Source organism: Lipotes vexillifer, unplaced genomic scaffold, assembly GCF_000442215.2.
Source record: "Lipotes vexillifer unplaced genomic scaffold, Lipotes_vexillifer_v1.1 scaffold583, whole genome shotgun sequence".
Classification (NCBI taxonomy): domain Eukaryota; kingdom Metazoa; phylum Chordata; class Mammalia; order Artiodactyla; family Lipotidae; genus Lipotes; species Lipotes vexillifer.
This window is the reverse complement of record NW_006784184.1, coordinates 1,621,989-1,637,822: the sequence shown is the minus strand read 5'-3', so window position 1 is coordinate 1,637,822 and position 15,834 is coordinate 1,621,989. Positions and strand designations below refer to the sequence as shown.

Here is a 15,834-nt window from a genome sequence, read left to right as displayed (position 1 = left end):
GAACCGTTTTGAGAGCAGTTTGCATACATCATGTCCCTCTACCCCTGAAAACTTCAGTGAGTATTTCCTAAGAACCAAGGAAGTTGTCCTACATAAGCTTAGTACAGTTATCAGCTTAAAGAAATTTAACTTTGATACAATACTTTGATCAAGTCTGCTGTCTGTATTCCATTTTGCCAGTTGAACCAATAATGTCCTTCATAGCATTTGAAAACATGTTTTTTGTTTGTTTGTTTGTTAAAGAGCTTTAGAATTCTTGGCAATAATATGTGAAGGGTTAATTTTTTTCCAAATATAAAAATCATACTTTTAACTTCTCTGATATTGTTTCAACTCTGGAAAATCAAAACTTAAAAACCTTTCAGGATTCCTTAATTATATTTCTCTTAGTGAATTCTTGGGCTTTTGCATTTTTTTTTAAATAAGAAAAATTATATAGGGAGTGCATATTCATTGTAAAAATTTAAAATGCATTTGAACAATAAGAAATGAAAAATAATCTGAGATTGTGTTGTCCAGGGAAATCTCACTGTAAACGTTTTGGTGTGGTGTGTATCCTCCTAGAGCTCTCAGGTACATACATTTTATCAAAGTGACACATAAATTGCGTATTGAAGCTTGTACCTAACAATTAGTATTTTGAATTGTTCTAAAATGAACTACTGAAAGAAAATAGTTTTCTGTGTGATAAAAAGTAGGGATAAATTTTTGTACAGTAACTGTGAAGTCTGTGGAGGGAGGCCATTTTAGAATTCAAAATCGCCCATAATCCAATCTTCATGAGTTGTTGTTTTAGTGAGATAAACTAGATTACCTTGACTCTTAATTAAATTTCGTATAGTGTACCTTGATTTATGTCCTAGGATGGAAAGTGAACCATGTAGGCGCATTCAAATAGAAACAAGTTCCAGTCCTTTGTATCAAGTACAACTAATAACTACTTTATTGCTGAGAGAAATTTTCTTACATAAGCATCATAAGGCTTTTTTTAATGAAATTTTTTGAAACATAACTATAATCTATTTTTAAAATACAACTTTTCATTTGTTATTCATCCCACTAGTGTTTGTTGAACACTGCTACCAGGTTCTGTGTTAGATGCTAAACAGTGCAGTAATAAAAGCAACTGTGCGTAGGGCCTTTTCCTCTGCAGTGCACTTGCATGATGTGATTTCCAGGCCCTATCCCCAGAGATTCTCATTGAGGATATCTGGGATTCTCATTGTCACAGGCTCCCCAGGGGATTTTTATGTGCAGGTAGAGAAAAACAAACTCCAGTAAACAAAAAGCCAACAGAACTCATTTGGGGACATTATCTTATGTAAGCCCCCAAAAGTCTGGTGAAGTAGGTATTCGTATCCATACCTAAAATGGGAGTCAGGTGAGGCGGAGGGTTCAAGGCAGTGCAGCAGGGCCAGGGTGAAAGTTGGTCTGTCGTATTCTGAGTCTGTCGTGCGCTCTTTCTTCTATATCAGGGTGTTTTGGTTGCAGATTTCTTTTTACTCCGGTCTACCTGTTTTCTCCACTATCAAAAAACCTGATGTGAATATTTTCTTTAAAAGAAACTAATTTCATAGATGTTGTAATATTATCATGAATCAATATATGCCAAACTGCTAAGAGTGGTTATCTTTGAAGGATGTAATTACAGGGGACTTTGCCTTTTTACATTTTCCATAGGTTTTAAAAAACGTCTCATGCTTTTTAATATAACATGCAAGTTCTCTCTTTTTTTTTTTTGGCTGCGTTGGGTCTTTGTTGCTGCGCGAGGGCTTCCTCTAGTTGCGGCGAGCGAGGGCTACTCTTCTTTGCGGTGCGCGGGCATCTCATTGCGGTGGCTTCTCTTGTTGCGGAGCACGGGCTCCAGGCGCGCGGGCTTCAGTAGTTGCGGCACGTGGGCTCAGTATTTGTGGCGCACGGGGCTTAGTTGCTCCGCGGCATGTGGGATCTTCCTGCACCAGGGCTGGAACCCGTGTCCCCTGCATTGGTAGGCGGATTCTTAACCACTGCGCCACGAGGGAAGTCCCTATCTTTGTATTCTGATAACAAATTTTAAGGAAAGAAACGGTGACCACTTGGGAATCTTACTAAAATCAGTGTATGGGATTATTTGGAAGAGAAAAGGTTACTGGCACCAGATTTATGATCATTGGCCTAGTTGATAGACAAACTATTAGGCAGAGGCTGACACAGTAACCGATATGACTGGAATAAGATTGTGGTCCAGAAAAAAGTCATCAGCATTTGGAGTGGGGCACCTGTGGTGTGGGTTAATTGAACAGCTCAGCACAACCTTTCTACTCTGCCTTCCTCAGCCTCATGCCTCCTGTGGCTGCAGAATGGCTGTTGCAGTTTCAGAGCACGTGCTTTGATTTGATAACATCCAGGGGATTGTGGGGCTTTCTCAGAGCACATCAGCGCAAGACCCCTCAAGTCTTACTGTACAGAATTATATCAGGTGCTTCCAGCCACACCAGTCATGGGTGGGGAAGGGATGGTGGTGCTGTGATAGGCTTAGACTGCACACTGGGTTCTGTTGGAAAAGCGGGCTGTGGATGTTGGGTAGATAGCAACCCAACGTCTGCTACCAGGTCATTATCTGTTTGGGAGGTTATATAGCTAAGCTGGCTGGAAAGAAAAAGAATGAATTTATTCTTACCTAAATGATCTGTGAGTTAAAAGTTTGCCAGTGAAATTGAGACCTCAAAGGAACCTCTCAGGTGATTTATCAGGATCTCAGCACGTCCTTTTGAGGGATATTGCCATCCAGAACAGAAAGGCAGGAATGGAGAAGTATGTGAAAATTTGTAAGGGAGGTAATTAGCCTAGAGAAGAAGAAAACATGGGATTTAGTGTCGGTGAAGAATGTAAGCTTGTCAAATTTTTATATATTGGCTCTGGAAGGCTAAATAGATGACTTACCTAGGCTGAAGCAGAATTTTTACCTGGAGAAATGAGCCAGTAAGAGTGTGAAGAGTATAGGACGCTTTAATTATGAATATGACCAACATAGTATAGTAAATATATAAAAGATACTCATATCCACCACCCAGTTTTGTTAAATTTTAGCACTTTCTGTATTTGCTTTAGCCTGGTTTTTTTTTTTTTAAACAACTAAAACATCATCAGTAGAGAAATAAAACATTGTTAGGCCTCCTTTGAACTTTCCCCCATCCCATCAACCTTCCTTTCCAAAAGTAACTCTTACCTTGAGTTGGGAATTCAGCATTCCCACTCGTGTTTTCGTGTTGAGAGAGACCCCTTTCATCTCTGTGGATTCCAAGGAAACTTACCCAGGCTCTTAGAGTTGTAATAAATATTTATCAGTGCAGAGTGCTAATTGTTCGAGCATATTAGGGTGATTTTAGAAGGTAACAATGCTAAGATATTTGAACTGAAAGTAAGGGTAGCCCTGTGCTCATGAAGGTGCCAAGCACTCGAGGCAACATTGCAGCCCTCTCCACCCACATCTCAAGCCTGGAATTTTTTGAGCTTTTAAAAATTTAAATACACAAAGGAGAAAAAGTTATAGCTCAGTGTATTTTCATAAAACATACTCGTGTGACCACTGCGAAGGTCAAGAAATAGAACATTCCCGTCCCCCACTTCCCCATCCCCCTCCCTCTCCCCCAACTATTATCCCGACTTCTATGGTGATTATGTCTTGCTTTTCTTTTTTATAGTTTTACCACCCAAGCGTTCATCCCTAAACACTGTAGTTTTTCCTGTTTTCTTGCTTTATAGAAATGGACTCTTTCAGTATATATTGAGTATCTGGCTTCTTTCACTGAACATGTTTTTGAGGGTCATTTGAATTGATGAGCATAGCTGTGGTTCACTTGCTTCCACAGCTGTATAGTATTCCAGTGTATGAAGAAAACACAATTTGTTGTACTGTTGATGGACATTTGGAATGTTTCTGGTTTGAGGCTATTGAGATAATACTGTCCTCTCTGCTGCTTGCCTTTTTACGCTATTCTTAATGATGTCTTTAGAGGAAGTTCTTAAGTTTAATGTCTAATTTATCAGTTTTATTTTTTTAAATTATGGTAGGTGCTTTTTGTGTCCCACGTGAGAAGTTTTCCCCACCCTGAGGACATAGTTACTCTCCTGGTGCCTACTAGGGGCCTTTTGTTTTGCCTGTCACATTTGGAGCTACAGTTTACCTGGAACTGATTGTTGTGTAGATATGAAGTATTGGTCTTATTATTATTTTTCCGTATGGCTATCCAACTTGCACCATTTATTGTAAAGGTCTCCTTTCCCTTCTGTTCTCCCATGCCACCTTTGTTGTTAATTAATATCTCTGTATGGGTGAGTCTATTTCTGGGCTCTCCCAATCCATTGATCTCTCTCCCTGTACCAAGTCCACTCTGTCTTAATGACTGTACTTTATAATAAGGTTTTTTTGTTTTTTAAATCATTTTATTTATTTATTTTTTTATATTTTTTGGCTGCGTTGGGTCTTCGTTGTTGCGTGCGGGCTTTCTCTAGTTGTGGCGAGCGGGGGCTACTCTTTGTTGCGGTGCGCAGGCTTCTCATTGCGGTGGCTTCTCTTGTTGTGGAGCACAGGCTCTAGGAGCGCGGGCTTCAGTAGTTATGGCGCGTGGGCTCAGTAGTTGTGGCTCTCAGGCTCTAGAGTGCAGGCTCAGTAGTTGTGGCGCACGGGGTTAGTTGCTCCGTGGCATGTGGGATCTTCCCGGACCAGGGCTTGAACCCATGTCCTGGAATTGGCAGGCGGATTCTTAACCACTGTGCCATCAGGGAAGTCCCTATAATAAGGTTTTATAACTACTAGAGCAAGCCCTTCTGCCTTGGTTGTCTTCAGTAATGTCTTGACTATTCTTTAACCCTTTTCTTTCCATTTACATTTGCCACATTTAGCCAAAAACACTTGTTGGAATTTAGATTCGATTGCATTGAGTCTGTAGTTGAATTGGGAAAAATAGACATTTTTCCAATACTGAGTCTTCCAACCCAGAAACATGGCATATACCTTTATTTAGGTCCTCTCTAATTACTCTCAGTGTTTATAGCTTTTTTCATAGAGATCTTGTACATCTTATGTTAGATTTATCTATATAGATATTTGATTTTTTAAAATGCTATTGTAAATGGCATCTTAAAGTTGTCATTTTGTTGTGGTTGTTGAAATGAAGTTGATATTTTCAAATTAATCATGTATTCAGCAGTCTTGCTAAGCTTGTGTGTGTACTAATTCTAATAATTTATCTGTAATTTTGAAAATTTCTGAGTATATTCTGTGAATTGTGACAGTTTTATTTCTTTCCTTTTATTTTAAAAAAACGAGATATAATTGAATATAACATTGTGTAAGTTTACGGTGTACAGTGTTCTGATTTGATACATTTTTATATTGCAGTATGTTTACCATTGTACCATTGCTGCTAATACCTCTATCAAACATAAATATAATTTCTTTTTGGTGGTGAGAGCTATTAAGATCTAGTCTTTTAGCAACTTTGAACTTTATAAAACAGTATTGTTGACTGTAATCACTGTGCTGAATGTTAGATCTCCAGAGTTTATCTGCTGTTTACAAATTTGTGCCATTAAACGACATGCAAGTTTTGATATATAATATTTGCATTATCATTCAAGTAGAAAAATAGATTTTTCCGTTGTGATTTAATTTTTTTACCCACAGGTAATTTAGAAGTACATTTCTTAATTTCCAAGGATGTGGAGATTATCTGGTTGTCTTTTTGCTGTTTATTTCTAAGTTAACTGCATTGTGGTCAGAGAATTAGTCTGTATGATTTCAGTTTTTTGAAATTTATTGAGACTTGCTTTATGACCTAGTTTATGATAGAATTTTTGTTGTGTGCATAGAGAAAATGTTTATTCTGTAGTTGTTACTTCCAAAGTTTTATATGTATTCTGATCATGCTGTTTTCATGTTGTTCTGATCTTTATTCTTATGATTTTTTAAATCTTCTTTTTTTCTTTTATTGAGAAAGGTATGTTAAAAATCTCCCACTGTGATTTGGGGAAAGTTGTTTTTCTCCTTGTCATTCTGACAAGTTTTGCTTTGCTTATTTTGAGGCTGTCATTAGGTGCATACAGATTTAAAATTGCTATCTATTCCTCAAGACTTGGACTTCTCAGAGTTATAGTTTCCCTTGTTATCTCCAGTAAGGTTTTTGCCTTTATCAGTACTTTGTCTACTATTTCCATCCTTGTGTTTTAGATGTGTTTATGGTTGTTTTTCCTTTTGTTAACTTAGGAGACAGTGTTTGTCTTTTACTGGAATATTTAGTCCATTTACATTTAAGGTGATTGCTAAAGTATTTGGGTTTTCATCTACCTTCTTATTTAGTGTTTTTTGTTTGCTCTGCTGGTTCTTATGCCCCAGACAGGGGCACAAACCCGCGTCCCCTGCATCGGCAGGCGGACTCTCAACCACTGCGCCACCAGGGAAGCCAGAGAACTTTTAAGATTAACTGTCTTAGCAACTTTAAAATATACAATACAGTGTTATTAATTATAGTCACCATGCTGTACATTACATCCCCAGGACTTATTTATATTATAACTAGAAGTTTGTACCTTTTGACCATCTTCACATATTTTGCCCGCCCTCCACTCCTCAACCCCCACTTCCCACCTCTGACAGTGAGTGATCTTTTCTCTATATCTACAAGTTCAGTGTTTTTAGAGTCCACATATAAGTGAGATTATACAGTATTTATCTTCCTCCGTCTGACTTATTTCACTTAGCGTAATCCCCTCAAGGGGGTTATGTTGTTGTTGCAAATGGTAGGGTATCCTTTTTCATAGCTAAATAATATTCGTGTGTGTGTGTACACCAAATTTTTTTATTCATTCACTTATCAATGAACATTTAGGTTGCTATGTTTATTCCCTTATTTAACTCCTTTGGAGGTGGTTATTATTTTACTTCTCTCTCCTATTACTTTGGAACATATTTGTATAATCTTTTGTTTTCCCTTTAGTGGTTACTTTAGACATTTCAATATCTTTCACTTAATCACTGTCTTATATTAATTGGTATTTTTGCCCTCCTCCTGCTTAGTAGGTTATTAGAACACTTTAACTCTATTTAACCCCTCTCAACATTTTTGCCATTGTTGTTATGTATGTTAATTTCATTTAAACCCCAGAAGACCTCATACAAGCCATGTTTTATACAGTCAAATGAATTTACATCAGTGATTATGAACTTTGGAGGCACACTGGTATCATCTGGGGGAACATTTACAGAACACAGATTGTCTGCACTCCAATTCAGACAGATTTCATCAGGGTCTCTTGTGGGAGGGTGTCAAGCATTAGTGTTTCTTAAAAACTCCTCCAGTGCTCGCTTTGGCAGCACATATACTAAAATTGGAACAATACAGAGAAGATTAGCATGGCCCCTGCGCAAGGATGACATGCAAATTCATGAAGCGTTCCATATTTTTGTACAGCCACTATGGAGAACAGTATGGAGGTTCCTTAAAAAACTAAAAATAGAACTACCATATGACCCAGCAATCCCACTACTGGGCATATACCCTGAGAAAACCATAATTCAAAAAGAGTCATGTACCAAAATGTTCACTGCAGCTCTATTTACAATAGCCAGGAGATGGAAACAACCTAAGTGTCCATCATCAGATGAATGGATAAAGAAGATGTGGCACACATATACAATGGAATATTACTCAGCCATAAAAAGAAACGAAATTGAGTTATTTGTAGTGAGGTGAATGGACCTAGAATCTGTCATACAGAGTGAAGTAAGTCAGAAGGAGAAAGACAAATACCGTATGCTAACACATATATATGGAATATAAGGGGAAAAAATGTCATAAAGAACCTAGGGGTAAGACGGGAATAAAGACACAGACCTACTAGAGAATGGACTTGAGGATATGGGGAGGGGGATATGGGGAGGATATGTGACAAAGTGAGAGAGTGGCATGGACATATATACACTACCAAACATAAAATAGATAGCTAGTGGGAAGCAGCCGCATAACACAGGGAGATCAGCTCGGTGCTTTGTGACTACCTGGATGGGTGGGATAGGGAGGGTGGGAGGGAGGGAGAGGCAAGAGGGAGGAGATATGGGAACATATGTATATGTATAACTGATTCACTTTGTTATAAAGCAGAAACTAACACAGCATTGTAAAGCAATTATACTCCAATAAAGATGTAAAAAAAAACAAACAAACTCCTCCGGTGATTCAAAGATGCAGTGAGTTTGAAAGCCTCTGATTTAGATTTACATGTTCTCTTTGTTATTCTTCCTGCCTTTTGTATCTCTGACCTTCATTTTGGGATAATTTTTTGTCTTCCAAAACACAGTTTAGAATTTTCTTAAGGTTGGCTGGTGGCATATATTCTTTCACCAAATACCTGTTTTAGTGTCTTTCTTCAAGATAGGTTCATCGGGAATAGAATTTCTTTTATCATTTTAAAGATCTTATTCTTAATTCTATTCCTGGTCAATATCTTGGTGTTCAGTATTATCAATAGCTTATTGGAATTGACTGTCAGATTGTTGTTCCTTTGAAGATAATGTGTCCCTTATCTCTGACTACTTAGTAGATGTTCTCTTTGAATCTGATTTTCAGCAATTTTGCTATGTACCTAGGTTTGGATTTTTTAAAAATGTATAGTCCCTTGCCATCCTTGGGGGATTGGTTCCAGGACACCCCTACCCCCAATACCAAAATCTGTGATGCTCAAGTCTCTTATGTGAAATGGTTCTAGTATTTGCATGTAACTGTCAAATATCCTCCTGTATACTTGCAGTCATCTCTAGATTACTTAAAATACCTAATGCAATGTAAATGCTATGTAAATAGTTGGCCTGAGGCAAATTCGAGTTTTGCTATTATGAATTTTCTGAATTTTTTTTCCCCTGAGTAGTTTGAATCCATGTATACACAATCTGAGGATATGGAAAGCTGACTGTCTTCAGCTTGTACAGCTCCTTGAATCTGTGGTTTGATATCTTTCATCAGTTTTAGGCAATTATCAGCCATTATCTAAGTATTTAAGTATTTAAATATTGCTTCTGCCTATTTCTCTTTTCTCTAGGACTCCAAAAACAAACATCGTAGACACTGTTACTCTGTCCTGTGTGTTTTTCCGTGCCTCATTTGATAGCTTTTCTTTCGACCCATCTTTTGGCTTACTAATGATTTCTCCAGCTATATCTAGTCTACCATGAAGTCCCATCCATTGAGTTCTTAATTTTAGTTGTTGTGGTTTTCAGTTTTATAATTTAAAATAGTTTTTTTTAATTGTTCCGAGATCAGAGATGAAATTCTCAATTTTTGTCGTTTGTGTCTTTGAACATGAAAAGTATACTTGGAGTCTCTGTCTGGTAATTCCTGTGTTTGGGGTCCCTGTGGATCTTTTCCTGTTGTCTGTTTCTGCTGGTTATTTATTCATGTTATTTTGTTTCCTTGTTTGTCAAGTTATTTTTGATTGTGAGCCATACGTTTTATTTACACAAATGCTTATAGATTAATTTAAGGCCTAGGCTAATGTTATGCTCCAGAGAATGTTTGATTTGCTTCTACCTGGAGTTTGATGAACTAGAGATCCAGGATCTCTCATTTCACGGATTGAGAGGATTGGAAGTTGAGCTGCAGTCTCTGTGAAGTCCTGTCAATTCTGGATTACCCTTCTAGGTTCAGCCTGCCTTGGGGTATCAACTCCAAACCACTAGTGTATTTCCAAGTGTGTTTCCTTTCTCCTCTCCCTCCTGCCCCTGGACTCCAGTCCCTTTCCCATTGGTCCTTACAGGCTGTTAAAAGCACTGCTCAGCTACTCCCTTTAGGATCTTTCATCATCCCCAGAGGAAAAAAGCCCTGTGAGCTATATTCATCTCCTTGGACTTTCATCCTCCTCTGGTTACTGACCTAGGAAATCTTCACTGTCTTTTTAGGTCCCTACTGCCTTTAACTAAAAAATATTTACTTATGTGGCTGCGCTGAGTCTTAGTTGCCGCACGTGGGATCTTTGTTGCCGAGTGTGGGATCTTCATTGTGGCACGTGGGATCTTTATTTGTGGCACGTGGGATCTAGTTCCCTGACCAGGGATCGAGCCCAGGCCCCCTGCATTGGGAGCACAGAGTCTTAACCACTGGACCACTGGGGAAGTCTCTAACTAAGTGCTTTTGAAAACTATTTTATGTTGCTTTTCTAGCTGTCCTCATCGGGAGGGTTGGTCTGAATTACCTAGTTGACCATAACTGGAAATTAATTCCCTTGAAATTAGATATCTACTGGGAGTTTATAGAGAGAAGCTGTGTTATTTTAGGTAGCTGGGGAAGAAGAATAGACAAGCAGGAATAGAGTGGCAGATTCTGGTGGTGGTTGGAGTGATAGTAACAGTGATAGTTATATTTATGGTACAGTTAGTATGTATAGTGTTTTACATGTACTCACTGAAACCTTTGAACTACCTTCTGAGACACATACTATGGTTATCCCTGTTTTACAGACACAGGAACCAAGGCGTGGACAGATTAAGTAACTTGACCTAGGTCACAATCAGTAAGTGATGAACTGGCTCTCAAGTTTGTGCTGATAGGACAGATGGCCTGGTCAGAGGCCTGGAGAAGGGATGTCTCAGGTCAGCATGGGGCCACCAAAGGTTTATGGAGAAGTTACCAAACAGTCAACATTTAGGCAAAAATTTGCAGTACGTGATTCTTAGTAATCAAAAAGTAAAGAGAAAACTCTTCTGAGTTATTTCTCCATCTTTCTCCACTACCAAACCACTGTCAGGTCATGGAACTTAGATTTGCAGTCATTGTACGTTATGACTTGAGTGTGTATCATCTCAGGAACCTATTTGCTACTTCTTACAGCCTTTCATTAAAAAAGACTGAGATTCTAAATTGATTTTTTACAGATGATTATTATGGTGACTTAGCGTGTATCCTGTGTTAAAGAAAAAAATATATGGTCATTGTGAAAAATCTAGAAAACACAGGTAAAGCTAAAAAACAAACAAAACAAAACAAAAAAACAGAAAGAAATTAACTGTAATTTACCATCCAGGTAAGTAACTTTAAAATTTTCCCAGTCTGTGTTCTGGACATCTTTGTTTTTTGAAAGAATGGATTCCCCCTTATATGTTTATAAGCTGTTTTCCTGCCTTTTGACATATTGAATAACTTTCCAAGCCATTAAAATATTTTACAGCATCACTTTTAATTGAATCACGCTTCATGGTTTGGGGCATTTGAACTCCCTGCATTTTTAAATATGCAATTTCCACCACTTTTAGTTGCCTTCCATACTCTGAATTTGGAGTACTTAAGCTGATGCACAAATATTTTGAGTTATTGCATGAGAATGCTGCCTGCCAGCCAGTGGTTGGATGTTTGCAGCAGTATTGGAACCATAATTTGAATATTTTACTGCATTTTGCCCTTATTTTATTTTTGAGTAGCACATGGTTTGATGGATTTGGTGCTTATTTGGTGCTTTCTAGATCTAGACTCTTTGAACTTAGGTGAACACACAGTGGGCTCAGTTATGTAGAAAGAACTAAGGAATATTTATAAAGTGATAGAATTAAGGTTTTTTCCCCCATTTTCCCAAGATTAAATGATTATTAAAAATGTGCACCACACTGTATAGAAATCAACATTCTCTCCCATAATTTTGTGCATCTGGGACTATAGAAATGTCACTGTCCCTGCCCCACATCTTCAAATTAACATTCTTAGGTCACAACAGTAAGTCTTCTCATAGGGGACCTTCCGGGAAAGCAAGCTATTTCCTCCGCTCATATTTCCCTCTTTTTGTAGCATGCACCAGCAGTCTATCCAAGAAGAATATACTGGGGAGTAGGGAGGGCATCCACCAGCAAGCCCACGGTTGTTGACAGCCATAAGATTAGAGACAAGCACAAAGGGATATGTCAACATACTGGCAAAAAATCCTGTGACAGCTTGGGAATAACTCTTCATTTCATTCATGGTGGAAACCCCACCTTCCAGTGCATAAGTATTATCAAGGTAGGCCAGTGAGTTACAGAGCCACAAAGAAATGCTGTCACCTAGGAGGCGAGGAAAAAGACCCGCAAAAAATTCTAGGATGGCTTCTTCCCGATAGATAGTTGCTAGGAAGTCACAAAGTCCACAGTACTTGGATTCTCTGCCAGTGAATTGTACCACAGATCTCAGAGTGATCACGTCTAAGGGATGTATGATGAGAGTAGCAGCAGAATGAGCCATCACCTCTAGAGTTGTCTCCTTGATAACTCGGTCAAAGGAAGATGAAACTTCTTTCTGTACATTTCCAGATCCTGACTCCTCAGCCTTGTCACACTCCTGGTAATGCTGTAAAACTTTACCATGGACCACAGTTCCAAGGACCCCTGAACACAGTCTTGGAGTTAAGCCTGTGAACAGCCCACGCTTCCCACTGATGCTCGCAATGTGCTGAGCATAATGAGAGACCAGGAAGCTGATAAAATTGCTGCCCCCAAAATATTTCATTCTGTTGTTGGAGGAAGAGGCTCATATCCCACCTGGATGAGCACCTTCATGTACATGAGTGGCTGGGACAGGATGGTGAGACCAGAGCCCGGGAGCACCTGACTGGCTGTGTCCGCCATGATGGCACCCATGGACAGACAGACAGATGGAACCACCAAGTGACAAAGCTGGTCCCGGATCACGTGCCAGCGCCGCTGGTTTCACTGGCCCGCCCGCGGTGCACCTAGAATTAAGTTTTTAAGGATAATTTTTTCCTAAAACACTGGAAGTAGTTGAGATTTGTATAAATTATTAGCTTTCTAGTGGCAGAACCGCCCCCCCCAAATAACATGCATATCTTTGAACTTGCCTATCTTTTCAGGGTTTTATGTAAAAATAAGTCTTCTAATTCTGTCATTTATTTGTTTCTTTATAATTTACATCTCTAATTTTTCTTTAATGCAAACAGTATGCAGTAGATATCTCTTTTTTATCCTTTTAGCTGTATCTCAGATTGACATTTAAAAGAACCTTTGGACATAACTTGTTCCAGAGTTGAAGACTTTCCCTGGTAACTGGTTCATTTGAAGTTCTTCATTGTCATCATTATTGGCAGACATTTATTAAATTACTGTATGCGGGGCACTGCACAGAACACATAGCACACAGCTGAGGGCAACATATATTGGGTTGGCCAAAAAGTTCATTTGGTTTTTTCCGTAAGTTGGCTCTGGTAGCACTTAGTTGTCTTTAACTTCATTTGAAACAGTTTTGTTAGATTGTATTGTGACAGCTGTCATATGAGTATGCCTTTTTTTTTTTTTTTTTTTTTTTGTGGTACGCGGGCCTCTCACTGTTGTGGCCTCTCCCATTGTGGAGCATAGGCTCCGGACGCGCAGGCTCAGCGGCCATGGCTCATGGGCCCAGCCGCTCCGCGGCATGTGGGATCCTCCCGGACCGGGGCATGAACCCGTGTCCCTTGCATCGGCAGGTGGACTCTCAACCACTGCACCACCAGGGAAGCCCATGAGTATGAATTTTTTTAAAAAATTATCAAAATTGGTGAATTTTTGTGTAGCCATTTTAATATTGAAGATGGAAGAAAAAACATTTTCAGCATATTATGCTTTATTATTTCAAGAAAAGTAAAAACAACTGAAATGCACAAAAAGATTTGTGCAGTGTATGGAGAATGTGCTTTGACTGATGGAACGTGTCAAAAGTGGTTTGTGAAGTTTCGTGCTGGAGATTTCTCGCTGGACGATGCTCCACGGTCGGGTAGACCAGCTGAAGTTGATAGCGATCAAATAGAGACATTAATTGAGAACAATCAGTGTTATACCACTTGGGAGATAGCCGACATACTCAAGATATCCAAATCGAGCGTTGAAAATCATTTGCACCAGCTTGGTTATGTTCATCGCTTTGATGTTTGGGTTCCACGTAAGTTGAGAGAAAAAAGCCTCTTGACAGTATTTCCGCATACGATTCTCTACTTAAACATAATAAAAATGTTCCGTTTTTAAAACAAATTGTGATGGGTGATGAAAAGTGGATACTGTACAATAACGTGGAACGGAAGAGATCATGGGGCAAGTGAAATGAGCCACCATCAAGCACACCAAAGGCCAGTCTTCATCCAAAGAAGGTGATATTATTATGTATATGTATGTGGTGGGATTGGAAGGGAGTCCTCTATTATGAGCTCCTTCCGGAAAACCAAACGATTCATTCCAACCAGTACTGCTCCCCGTTAGACCCACTGAAAGTAGCACTCGACCAAAAGCATCCGGAATTAGTCAACAGAAAACACATAATCTTTTGTCAGGATAACGCAAGACTGCATGTTTCTTTGATGACCAGGCAAAAACTATTACAGCTTGGCTGGGATGTTCGGATTCATCTGCCGTATTCACCGGACATTACACCTTTGGATTGCCATTTATTTCAGTCTTTACAAAATTCTCTTAATGGAAAACATTTCAATTCCCTGGAAGACTAAAAGGCATCTGGGACAGTAATTTGCTCAAAAAGATAAAACGTTTTGTCGTATGGACACCAAGGGGGGAAAGCTGGCGGGGTGTGGGGGCTGGTGGTGGTGGTGTGATGAATTGGGAGATTGGGATGGACATATATACACTAATGTATAAAATAGATAACTAATAACCTGTGTAAAAAAAAATACATCAAAAAAAGATTAAAAGTTTTGGGAAGATGAAATTAGGAAGTTGCCTGAAAAATGGCAGAAGGTAGTGGAATAAAACAGTGAATATACGCCACGGAGCAACTAAGCCCGTGCGCCACAAGTACTGAGCCCACGTGCTGCAACCACTGAAGCCCACGTGCCTAGATCCCATGCTCCACAAGAGAAGCCACCACAATGAGAAGCCCACGCACTGCAACGAAGAGTAGCCCCCGCTCACCGCAACTAGAGAAAAGCCCATGCGGCAGCGAAGACCCAATGCAGACAAAAATAAATTTTAAAAAAAACGGTGAATATGTTTTTCAGTAAAGTTCTTGGTGAAATGAGAAATGTCTTATTTTTACTTAAACACCCAAGGAACTTTTTGGCCAAGCCACCTTTTTGGCTTCTTTTGTTTATCATCCTAAGATGATAAACAAAAGAAGCATTTTAGATGGTTGGAAAAATGATAATCAACACTTCTCCAGTCTTTTAAAAATAGATTATTTTAATCTAGCTTATCTTTTTTAACCTATTTATAGGGTTTACTTCCAGGTATTTTTACATTGTCAGCCATTAAGTTCCTGCTTTCAGTTCTTTTGGGTATGTACTGGAAAGTGGAATTGCTGGATCATATGATAATTCTATGTTTAACTTTTTGAGAACTGCCAACCTCTTTTCCACGGTGGCTGCACCGTTTTACATTCCCACCATCAGTGGCAAGGGTTCCAATTTCCACACATCTTGGCCAACACTTGTTTCCTTTATTTTTATTTTTTTGGATATGGCAGCAGCAGGCCCCCTTTATTTGTCAGAGATTCTAGTCTCCCCAAGGGAGGCTGAGTGTGGGTTGTCATTTTGTCTTATACCCCGTCTGTTCTCTGTCATCTAGAGGCACAGAGTTTTCAATGCTTGTTGAAAAGCGGAGAAAGTTGGCTTGAAATCACCTCTTGCAATAACGATCTATTACTCATTTTCAAGTGAATTGCAAACCACATTTCATAGCAGAACCTTCGCTGATTGGCTGGTTGACTCTGCCATGCCCCTCCCCCCTTTTGAAGAGGATTTCTGCTTAATGCTGTATGAATGTTTTTCCTTATAGCAACTCTTTTTTTCTTCCCTCTCTGTCCCTCTCTCTCTCCCTCCCCCTCCGTCCCTCTCTCTCTCTCTCTC

The 15,834-nt window shown here is 39.1% G+C and overlaps 1 protein-coding gene and 1 pseudogene across 1 annotated transcript in view; one reads left to right on the top strand and one right to left on the bottom strand.

Annotated features, from left to right (window-relative positions):
* APLP2 (amyloid beta precursor like protein 2) overlaps positions 1-15,834 on the top strand; it is a 70,071-nt gene that overhangs the window by 3,827 nt on the left and 50,410 nt on the right. The window lies entirely within an intron of this gene.
* LOC103072124 (mitochondrial carrier homolog 2 pseudogene) lies at positions 11,709-12,619 on the bottom strand (annotated as a pseudogene).